Source organism: Aegilops tauschii, chromosome 1 (assembly GCF_002575655.3).
Source record: "Aegilops tauschii subsp. strangulata cultivar AL8/78 chromosome 1, Aet v6.0, whole genome shotgun sequence".
NCBI classification, from domain to species: domain Eukaryota; kingdom Viridiplantae; phylum Streptophyta; class Magnoliopsida; order Poales; family Poaceae; genus Aegilops; species Aegilops tauschii.
In genome coordinates this window covers 144,687,762-144,697,679 of record NC_053035.3, presented here as the reverse complement: position 1 = coordinate 144,697,679, position 9,918 = coordinate 144,687,762, and positions in this window count along the sequence as shown.

Genomic DNA, 9,918 nt, shown 5'->3' with positions numbered 1-9,918 from the left:
TGCTGCATCCCAGTTATCAGTCTGTACTTGCAGAATTCTCTCGTTTATTGAGCACATATATTGTTTTTTCAGGTTGAGCAAGTTTCAACTAGGCTGTAGACTGCCCAGGCTTGGTTTTGTTTTTAATAGGCCCAGCCCATGACGACAACGGGGCACAAAGATCCAGCAAGTATCTACTGGCCTCTGGCCCACCAGTGTTAGTTATATTTTGTCTTACAACATCCGCATGCAGTTTTTTTACCGAATAAAACACAGAGCCTAGTTCTATTTTCCTCTTGAAACGCATGTCCTGCATCCGTTTTCTTAAGAATTAGCAAATGGGCTGCAAATTATTAAAAAATAGCAAATGGGCACTATGTTGTCTGCCACAGATTTGGAGACTGACTTGTGGGCCTACTAAGTTCTTGCGTACACAAGGTTTCTCAAAAAAGAAACTTAGTCAACAATCGACTCTACCAGCGTCAGACTGTTAGATGTCAATCAGACGGCAATCGTTCTTCTTCAGTCTCTGATCTTCCTGCCCCAGCCACCCAAACTAGCGCCGTCGAAACCGCCTGCTCCCGCCTCCCGTAGCCGGCTGTGCTGTCAGGCAGGCCTCACGGCCCCATCATATACTCGCATCCCTGGCCTGTCTATCCCTCTACTCACCCACACCTCCAGTTATTTTCCGGCGACGACAGCCGAACCAGTCAACCCTCGTACTCTCCACCACGTGGGCAGCCACTGCCGTGTCTTCCCCGGCTCTGTGTCGTTCCCTTCGTAGGCCTTGCCGTCGTCCACCGCCCTGGTGCTCTCGGCGCGGCGTGGTCAACGTGGTCAACGAACGACATCCATCGGAAGTGGACTGTACGTGGAGAGGCTGACAGCTGGGTCCACGGCCGCACACAAGGAAATGCCTCCTTATTACACGCAAAATAATGATTCCTCCACCTGACATCTGGGACCCGCCGGAAGGTCTCTGTATTTCGCAAAAAAAACGTTCCCTCCGCTGATAGGTCGGACCCACCAACTATATCTTCGCAGGTAAGGAAGTGCCTTCTTATTGCGCACAAAAAAAATGAATACCCCCTGCCAGCTGGGACCCACCATAGTGGGAGGTTGACTTGTGGGCCTACAAAGTTGACGGGGATAGAGGGCTTTGTCAACTTAGTCAATATGAACGATTCTAGCTCCAGTGACCGTATGATGTCCATCCAATGGCCTTAGTGCTTTTTCAACCTCTGGTCTTCTTGCTCCAGCCGTCTAAAGCAGTGCCGATCGTGCCGCCTGCTCCTACCTCCCGTGGCTGGCTATGCTGCCGCGGAGGCCTCACCGCCCCCATACTACTCCCACCGCTGGCCAGGCCATCCCTCCACTCACCCACACCCCATGTTATTCTGCGGCAACGGCAGCCTCACACCGCAGCTGAACCAGTGAACCCTCATACTCCTCTCCGCGTGGGCATCCACTGCCGCATCTTCCCTGGCTCCACGTCGTCCCCTTCCTAGGCCTCGCCGTCGTCCACCGCCTTGGTGCAATCGGTGCGGCGTGGTCAATGTGGTCAACGACCGACTTCCATCGGAAGAGTACTGTACGTGGAGAGGCTGACCGCTGGGTCCACGGCCGCAGCTGGGTCCACGGTCACAACCCAGTTTTTTTGTGATTTGCCAAGTAAGTCATTTTTCCAGGCCTGTTGGGCTGCAAATCTTTCAAAACGAGGAGAGCTTCATTCGGCTGGCCCAGAAAATGGCCTATCAGTAATGAGAAATGGGTTGTACATTTTTAAAACACATCAAACCGACAATTAGTTTGAAATTTCTTTTTTTTCATTTCGAGATTTTAAATTGCATTGATTTTTATGCGTGGACAATTTGTTGGATTTTATATTGATATACATTTATTTTTAAAATCAGTTTGAGTGACCCGAAATTTCGGGATTAAAAACAGTTCGGACCGCACCTAAATATGCAAAAATTCATACAATTTTTTAACCGTGGCCACAATATGGGCTGTAATGCTAACAAAAGGAATATGGGCTCCAAAAAACCTTAAGAATTAGCAAATGGGCTGTAAATTATTAGAAATAATGGCAGATGGGATGTATGCTATTTTCCACAGATTTGAGGCTTTGCTAAAAAAAGGTTGACGCACAAGCAGTGACTGCTGGATGTCCATCCAACGGCCGTCGTGCTTCTTCAATCTCTGCTCTTCCTGCTCCAGCCGCTCAAACAAGCGCCGGCGGGACTGCCTGCTCAGTCCTCCCCGCGGCCGGCTGTCCTACTGCGCAGGCCTCACCGCCCCACCGTACTCCCATCGCTGGCCTAGCCATCCCTCTACTCACCCACACCTGTTGTTATTCTCCGGCGACGGCAGAAGAACCAGTAAACCCTCATACAGTTGTACTCCCCTCCGCGTGGGAAACAACTGCCGAGTCTTCCCTGCCTCCGTGTCGTTCCCTTCCTAGGCCTCGCCGTCGTCCACCGCCCTGCTGCTCTCGGCGCGGCCTTGTCAACGTGGTCAACGATCGACATGCATCTGAAGTGGACTGTACGTGGAGAGGCTGACAGCTGGGTCCATGGCCGCACGCAAGGAAATGCCTCCTTATTACGCGCAAAATAATGATTCCTCCACCTGACATCTGGGATCCACTAAAAGGGCCTCTGTATTTCGCGAAAAAAGTTACCGCTGCTGGCAGCTCGGACCCACCAGCTATATCTTCGCATGCAAGGAAGTGCCTCCTTATTATGCACAAAAAAATGAATACTCCCCCTGCTAGCTGGGACCCAGTATAGTGGCAGGCTGACTTGTGGGCCTACTAAGTTGATGGGGACGGAGGGCTCTGTCAACTTAGTCAATATCCACGATTCTAGCTCCAGTGACCGTACGATGTCCATCCAACGGCCGTAGTGCTTCTTCAACCTCTAGTCTTCTTGCTCCAGCCGTCCAAACCAGCGCCGGTCGTGCCTCGTGCTCCTGCCTCCCGTGGCCGGTTGCGATGCCGCGGAGGCCTCATCGCCCCCTACTACTCCCTCCGCTGGCCAGGCCATCCCTCTACTCACCCACACCCGCTGTTATTCTGCGGCGACGACAGCCTCACACCGCAGCAAACCAGTTAACCATCATACTCCTCTACGCATGGGCATCCACTGCCGCGTCTTCCCCGGCTCCACGTCGTCCCCTTCCTAGGCATCGCCGTCGTCCACCGCCCTGGTGCTCTTGGCGCGGCATGGTCAACGTGGTCAAGGAACGGCTTCCATCGGACGTGGACTGTATGTGGAGAGGCTGACAGCTGGGTCCACGGCCGCAGCAAGGAAGTGCCTCCTTATTACGCGGAAAATAATGATTCCTCCACCTGTCACCAGGGACCCACTGGACGGGCCACGGTATTTCATGAAAAAAACGTTTCCCCCGGCTGCTGGGACCTACCAGCTACATCTTCACACGCAAGGAAGTGCGTCCGGGCAAAAAAATGATTCACCCCCTGACTGTTGGGACCCACCAGCTACATCTTACACGCAAGGAAGTGCCTGACAGTCGGGACCCACCTTGGCGAAGCGTACGTAGCGTTGTCATTCTGGTCACGAACGTGTACGTACATACTCGTCGATGTAGAGGCGCGCACGTGTCGTAGTAGAGGCGCGCACGTAGCATGTACACGTACGTACAGCGGCTAGGGTGCAAGAAAGTAAATACGGCCACGGACCTACATACGGGCGGGGTCTCGAATGCCTACTCGCGCGTACGTACGGCCAGGGCTCGTGTACATGGCTGGGTCAGAACGGAGAAACCTTGTTGTCGTCGTGTTCATGGGGAGGCAACGGAATGCGTCGTGTTCATCGGGAGGCAACGGAGCGCGTGGGAGCCAACCGGCTTGGATGGAACAGCCGATGGAAACGAGGCCTGGCGTACGACAGAACGGAGGAAACGGCCTTGTGTTCGACCGGCCAGGGTCGAAAGGGGATCCTGTTCATCGGGAGGGGTCTGGCGTACCGCAAAATGGAGATAACGGACCTCCTACAGTCGAAACGGGGGTCCTGTTGATCGGGAGGGGTGTGGCGTTCCGCAAAACAGAGGAAACGGACTTGTGTTGGAGCGCTACGGTCGAAATGGGGGTCTTGTTCATCGGGAGGGGTGTGGCGTACCGCAAAACGGGACTCCACGGGATACTGTTCATCTCCACCGTCGACCCCCTCCAACCTCCACGGGCTACTGTTCATCCACCGTCGACCTCCTCCAGCCTCCACCTGTGACTGTTCATCCACGGGCTCCTATTCATCCAGCCTCCACCGCGCTACTCCACCGGCTACTGTTCAACCAGCCCTCTCCACGGGCTCCTGTTCAACCACGCCTCCACGGGCTACTGTTCAACCACGCCTCCACGGGCTACTGTTCATCCAGCCCTCCACCGTCTACTGTTCATCCAGCCCTCCACGGGATGGTCCTGTTCATCCAGTCCTCCACGGGGGTCCTGTTCATCCAGCCCCAACCGGCTCGATCGATCGGGGTCCTGTTCATCCAGAGGCAACACCACGGGGTCCTGTTCATCCACCCCCACCAGGAACTGTTCATCCAAACCCCCCAGCAATGCTCACTATTCATCCAGAGGCACCATCAATCGGCTTCAGTTAGCTGTAGTAGCGAAGGAATCGCTCGATCGGGTTCAGTAAACAGCCATCGATCGATCGCTCGGGTTTAGTAACGTGTAGCCTGCAGTGCAATCGCTCGGGTTCAGTTACTACCCAACGCCTCGCTCGGGTTCAGTTAGAGCCCAACGCCTCGCACCCACGCGCGTGCGTGTCCGAGAGAAACGCGCATCGCTCGGCCCCGACCACCCACCGTAACCGGGAACACCCCGATATTTTCCTCTCCCTTGCTCCTACCACGGTTGTTTCCGTCATGGACGGCCCAAAGAATGTCATGCAGCTGCGTCTCCGGCCCGCCCAGGACGAAAAGCCCATTTTCTGTCATGATTTTTTGTCATATAAGTAGGAGCCCACCACATCTATGATGATACTAGGTTTTGTCACAATTATTGTCATAGAAGTGTCATAAGTATGACAGAATTTTTTTTCGTTCGGCCCAAAATGTCACGGATGTGTCTTTTTTTGTAGTGTATATGGAATTACAATGGGGAGGACGATGCATCCCAGCCTATGCAAGGGCCCAGAGAACTTTGCCACCCTGGCCACCATTTTAGCTGACCTTTACAAAGGGGAGAAGGAAGACTTCACTCGCTTGAAATGTCGGGAAGGTTTCTCCATGTATAACCCCATCGACTGGGTGAGTTTTTTGATTAGTGGCCTCACTTAATCTTTTTCCTGAGTTATGCTAGTCGAATTTAATCCGGCTACTTTTAACAGAAGTGGAGAAAGGTTGTCGAGGGGCTATACAGCCCCGCTCTGCAACCAGAGGACCATGTTCAAGACCTGGATCCCGGATATGAAGAAGATCCGGATATATTTATAGAACTTAAGGAGGGGATCTTTTATCAAGCGAGCTACGACGGCACGGAAGTGGCCATTATAGCCGATTACCCCGGTCTTCTCCCCTCCTCCTAGGTAAGTACCCAGGAGACGTCTCCTCCAAAAAGTTTTCCCATTGCGCATCACCCACCGCACTGTCTCATGCTCCGAAGGGGCGGCGCTCGTCCCGCCGAACTGTATCAAAGGCGTCCTCTAAGAACGAGATGCCCATGCAGGGTGAGTCTTTGAAAAGAAGGGCAAGCGGTGTACTACCGAGCCCCCACCTTCACCAAAGAGGTATAGTTTTTCACATGCACTCGGTGGATAGACCGAATTGTGACGTTTTCCGCAGGGCCATTTTTTAGGAAGAGCATACGCCTGACTATATCTGGGGACCTCGCCGGCCATGCATCAACCAATCCGGCCCCGGACCCAGCCATAAGGACTAGGGTTGATACGGGCAAAATGTCGGATTGTCATCTCCAAGAGGATTCAGATAATGTATCCGTCACCAATTCCGAAGTGGAGAGCACGATGAATCATCGGCAGCGGAAAGAGGCCATGCACGACCCAAATTTCACCGAAGAGGCGTTCAATGCCCTCAGCTCCGGGGATGCATATATCCGAGCTTCCCAGGATGGACTTGCGGGAGACACTCACCAGCTTTCAAAGGATATGCGGGTAAGAACTTTGTGTAGCACTGGTTCGCTTCGGTCCTAAACAAACGGTTTTTAACCCCTTTCCGCTACGGCATTTGGAACCGTGGCCAAGTGAGTGTGGGCGATAGGGGGGTCCTTCCCACACGACCCAGGAACTGTCAGGGATAGGGAGCCTTGATGCATACAGTTGTCCCTATATAACCGTTTCCGATATCTCGAATATCCCAAACGCTACATCCTTGCTACTCGTTTGTGTTCGCATTGCCATCGCAGTCGGAGTTTTGTGGTTCTGCCTAAAACCAGGCAGATTCCAGGCACGGGAGTTTTCCAGGCAGATTCTAGGCACGGGAGTTTTACAATGCCTGGCACATCACAAACAGTTCATGATTATAAACCGTGTACGATGGGTAGACAATCACACACATTTAGTTTTCCCGCACCGTACATGATAGTGTCTGACATCACACATGCTTTGCAAACGGCAAGTGCATGCTTGCACACGTTTCCTCTCTGTGAACCATCTCGAATTATGGTGTATATCGCAAACGCAACTGTGTGTGCCATAATGACCTGCACAATGTAATTTTTCCCTAATTTAATTGCTGCTATTTAAAATTGTACCTAATTTAAACTTGAAAGTAGGCTATAGCTTTAGTCATATCCATCAGGTTCGAACAACCAATGCATTATTCGATTCACAGGTACATATGTTTAAGAATTACATAAGCACCAAATAAAGAATGATGTACCAGGGTTCTATACTTGTACTATTACAGATGGTAAATAAAGAGGCGATAGACATTCCAGTTGCTGAACAAGGTGAAGCAGAATGGCCCTATTGTGCTCTCCTGGATGCAGAAGGCTTGCAGGACTCTAGTCCAACCCCTTGTGATGGCCGGCCGCCAATCATGTAGTTTGAGAGGTAATGTTGAGTAAACTGCTTTAGGATCCACTGCAAAAGAAAAAAGATTCAGATATTGTCATCTAACACAACTCATTACGGGCAGTAAAAAGAAGGCTACATGTAACATCCCAAATTTTCAATTTGGAATGTTATACTTAGGTCATCCATGCATATCATATTTTATTGGATTCCGTTTTGCGATCCTCGAAATTCTAAGCAACTCAAGGACCCACAGAGAGAGTTGGGGATTTCATGTTCTTCATATTTGAGTTTTATCAAATATTGAAAGAAGGATCATTTTGGTTTTAATTAATTTTTCTCTCCGAAAATATTTCATAATTAAAATATATGAGAGGAGATAATATGACTTCTCCAAAATAATTGAAATATTGGAGGAAAAATATTAAAATCAAATAAATAATTTTACTTGGATTTTATTTCAATTTTATTTGAATTAGAAAAATATGTGTTTTTCAAAATTTCATATTAGGGCCAAGAAAATGATCACCATGTTCTAAACATTCCATTTAGAGGGTGAAAATTTGTTTTGGTATTTTTAGACTTTTATTTATTTCTCTAGGATTTTTCGGGCAAAATCCGTTTAAAAAAATTCGAACTGACCTACGGGCCGTAACCGGCCCGGACTCCCCAGGCCGGCCCCCTTTATATGGCTCCCGAGCCGCCCCCGCAGCCCACCCCGAGCCACCAGCCCGCCCACGCCTCCCGAACCCTAGCGTCGCCGCCGCCCTAGCGCGCTGCCGCCGCCAACCGCCACCTCGCCGCGCAAGACGCCGGAGCCGCCCCGCCATTCGCCGGAGTTAGCCGCCGCCGCCATTTTTTCGTCGGTTTATTTCGGTAAACCCTAGATCTAGATCCGTTTTTTAAGTTTCCGGTTTAATTCATTAGATCGGTTTTCTGCCGGATTATTTATTTTGCGGACATTCGTCCGTGCGTTCGTTTTAACGAACGCCGTTCATCCGCTAGTCGCAGACAGGGAACGTTCGTTCCTTAGCCAGTTCGTTAGTTTTTCTTTTTCCAGGGTTTTTCCGCGATTATTTTCGATTGCGATTTCTGCCCTGATCTTCGATCTAGTATAACTTTTCCCTCGTTTATCGAAATCAGGTGATACAAGCGCCTACATCTTCGTCTCGAAACCCTCTTTCTGTTTAACCAACTTGAACAAGATTTTGGTATTGTAAAATTTGACTTTAGTCCAGATGAGTAAATGGATCTTGTTTCTTTCGCAGTTTGAGTTTCGTTGCTCCGTTTGATTTGATTCTTTTTGCAAACCGGAGATCTTCAGTTGAACTTTCTGGTTAGATCTTCTTATTTGAGGTTCACCCGTGCATCTTTGCTTGATTTCTTATGTATGCTATTGTTTGTTGCGATAGAATTCCCGGAGTGCGAAGCGTGCGACTATGAGTCTCTTGGTTTTGCGGATCGTCAGCAAGGCAAGTAACACATTGATCATACCCCTTTATTACCCAGTTTTTATGCATTAGTTTCAACCCTCACACATTGCATGAGTAGGATCTCTTAGCATGTGGGTTTGGGAAGTAGATGATGAGGTAGAACCTATTACCTGTTTAATATCACACCCCTGGGAGTTACTTCTACGTTATGCTTATATTGATATGCTATGCTCGTAGACGTGGATTGGGTTTGAGAGAATTCATGACAGATGTGAGTTGTTAATTAATGGTTCAACTTAAGGTGGCAACTTTAATACACATCTGGGTGGATTGCTTGTGGGCACCTAGAGAATCTAGTGTTGTCCTAGGATATCCCGGAGTACCCATGTGATCATCCTACGGTCCGCCACCCAGGCTCAAAGGGATCATAAGATTATTCATGCTAGAAACTTCCGTGTGCATCCACAAGCCATTATGGGCTATGGCATAGTTGAGTATGTTGCGTGACCTCTTTCAGTGGTAGGCTAGCAAATGTAGAGGGAAAGTAGGTGTAACTGTCTACCTAGAGTAAAGAGTTAATGCTTCTGAAAGACTGTGTCTCGGTCATCCGTTTCTCAAACACCATGTAGTGTGAGAAATCAAACGGAGGAGATCGAGTCTTGTGGGGAAAAGTGCGCAAACCTCTGCAGAGTGTATAAACTAATCATGGTTAGCCGTGTCTTCGGTTATGGACATCTTGAGTATCTGGTACTTAAATTATTGATTTGATCTCATCACTCTTAATTAATTTGTTGGGTTGTAAATGATTACTTTAATTGGGATTGAGTTGGAGGAACCTTCTCAATGATGTTTCAACCACCATGATAGTTAAATAAAATTTATTCCTTTGTTGTAGGGAAAATTGGCTTTTCGCAAAAACAATATAACCATAGAGCCTCCACCAGCCATATATGCATGTAGTGATAGCATTTATCTGTTCATTGCTCTATTGTGTTATATTGCCAGCATATTCCATGTGCTGGCCCGTTTTCGGGCTGCAACGTATCATGTTGCAGACTTTTCAGACGACGAGTAAGGTGCCATAGGTCGTTTGTCATGCACTCAGCTATGTCGTTGGAGTTGATGGACTCACTTTATCTTCCAAGACTTCCGCTGTTATCTTATTTAGATGGTCTTAAGCCATATTTATTGTGTTAAGTTCTCTTTTGAGACATTCGATGTAATAAGTGTGAGATTTCTACTCTGTTATAAACCCATTCGAGTACTGTGTGTGTCAGCATTACCGATCCAGGGATGACACTGAACACATAGATTTGACCGTTTGAGGTCGAATCGCTACAAGCTGGTATCAGAGCACACGCTGAATGTAGGACACGACCACTAAGAAAAGCCATAGGTCACTCTTCTCTACTTACTTCTGACTCCTCTCCATATTCTACTCTTTAGGATGGCAGACTCGAGGAACAAGTTTGCACAACCGGATGAAGACACACCCTTTGGAC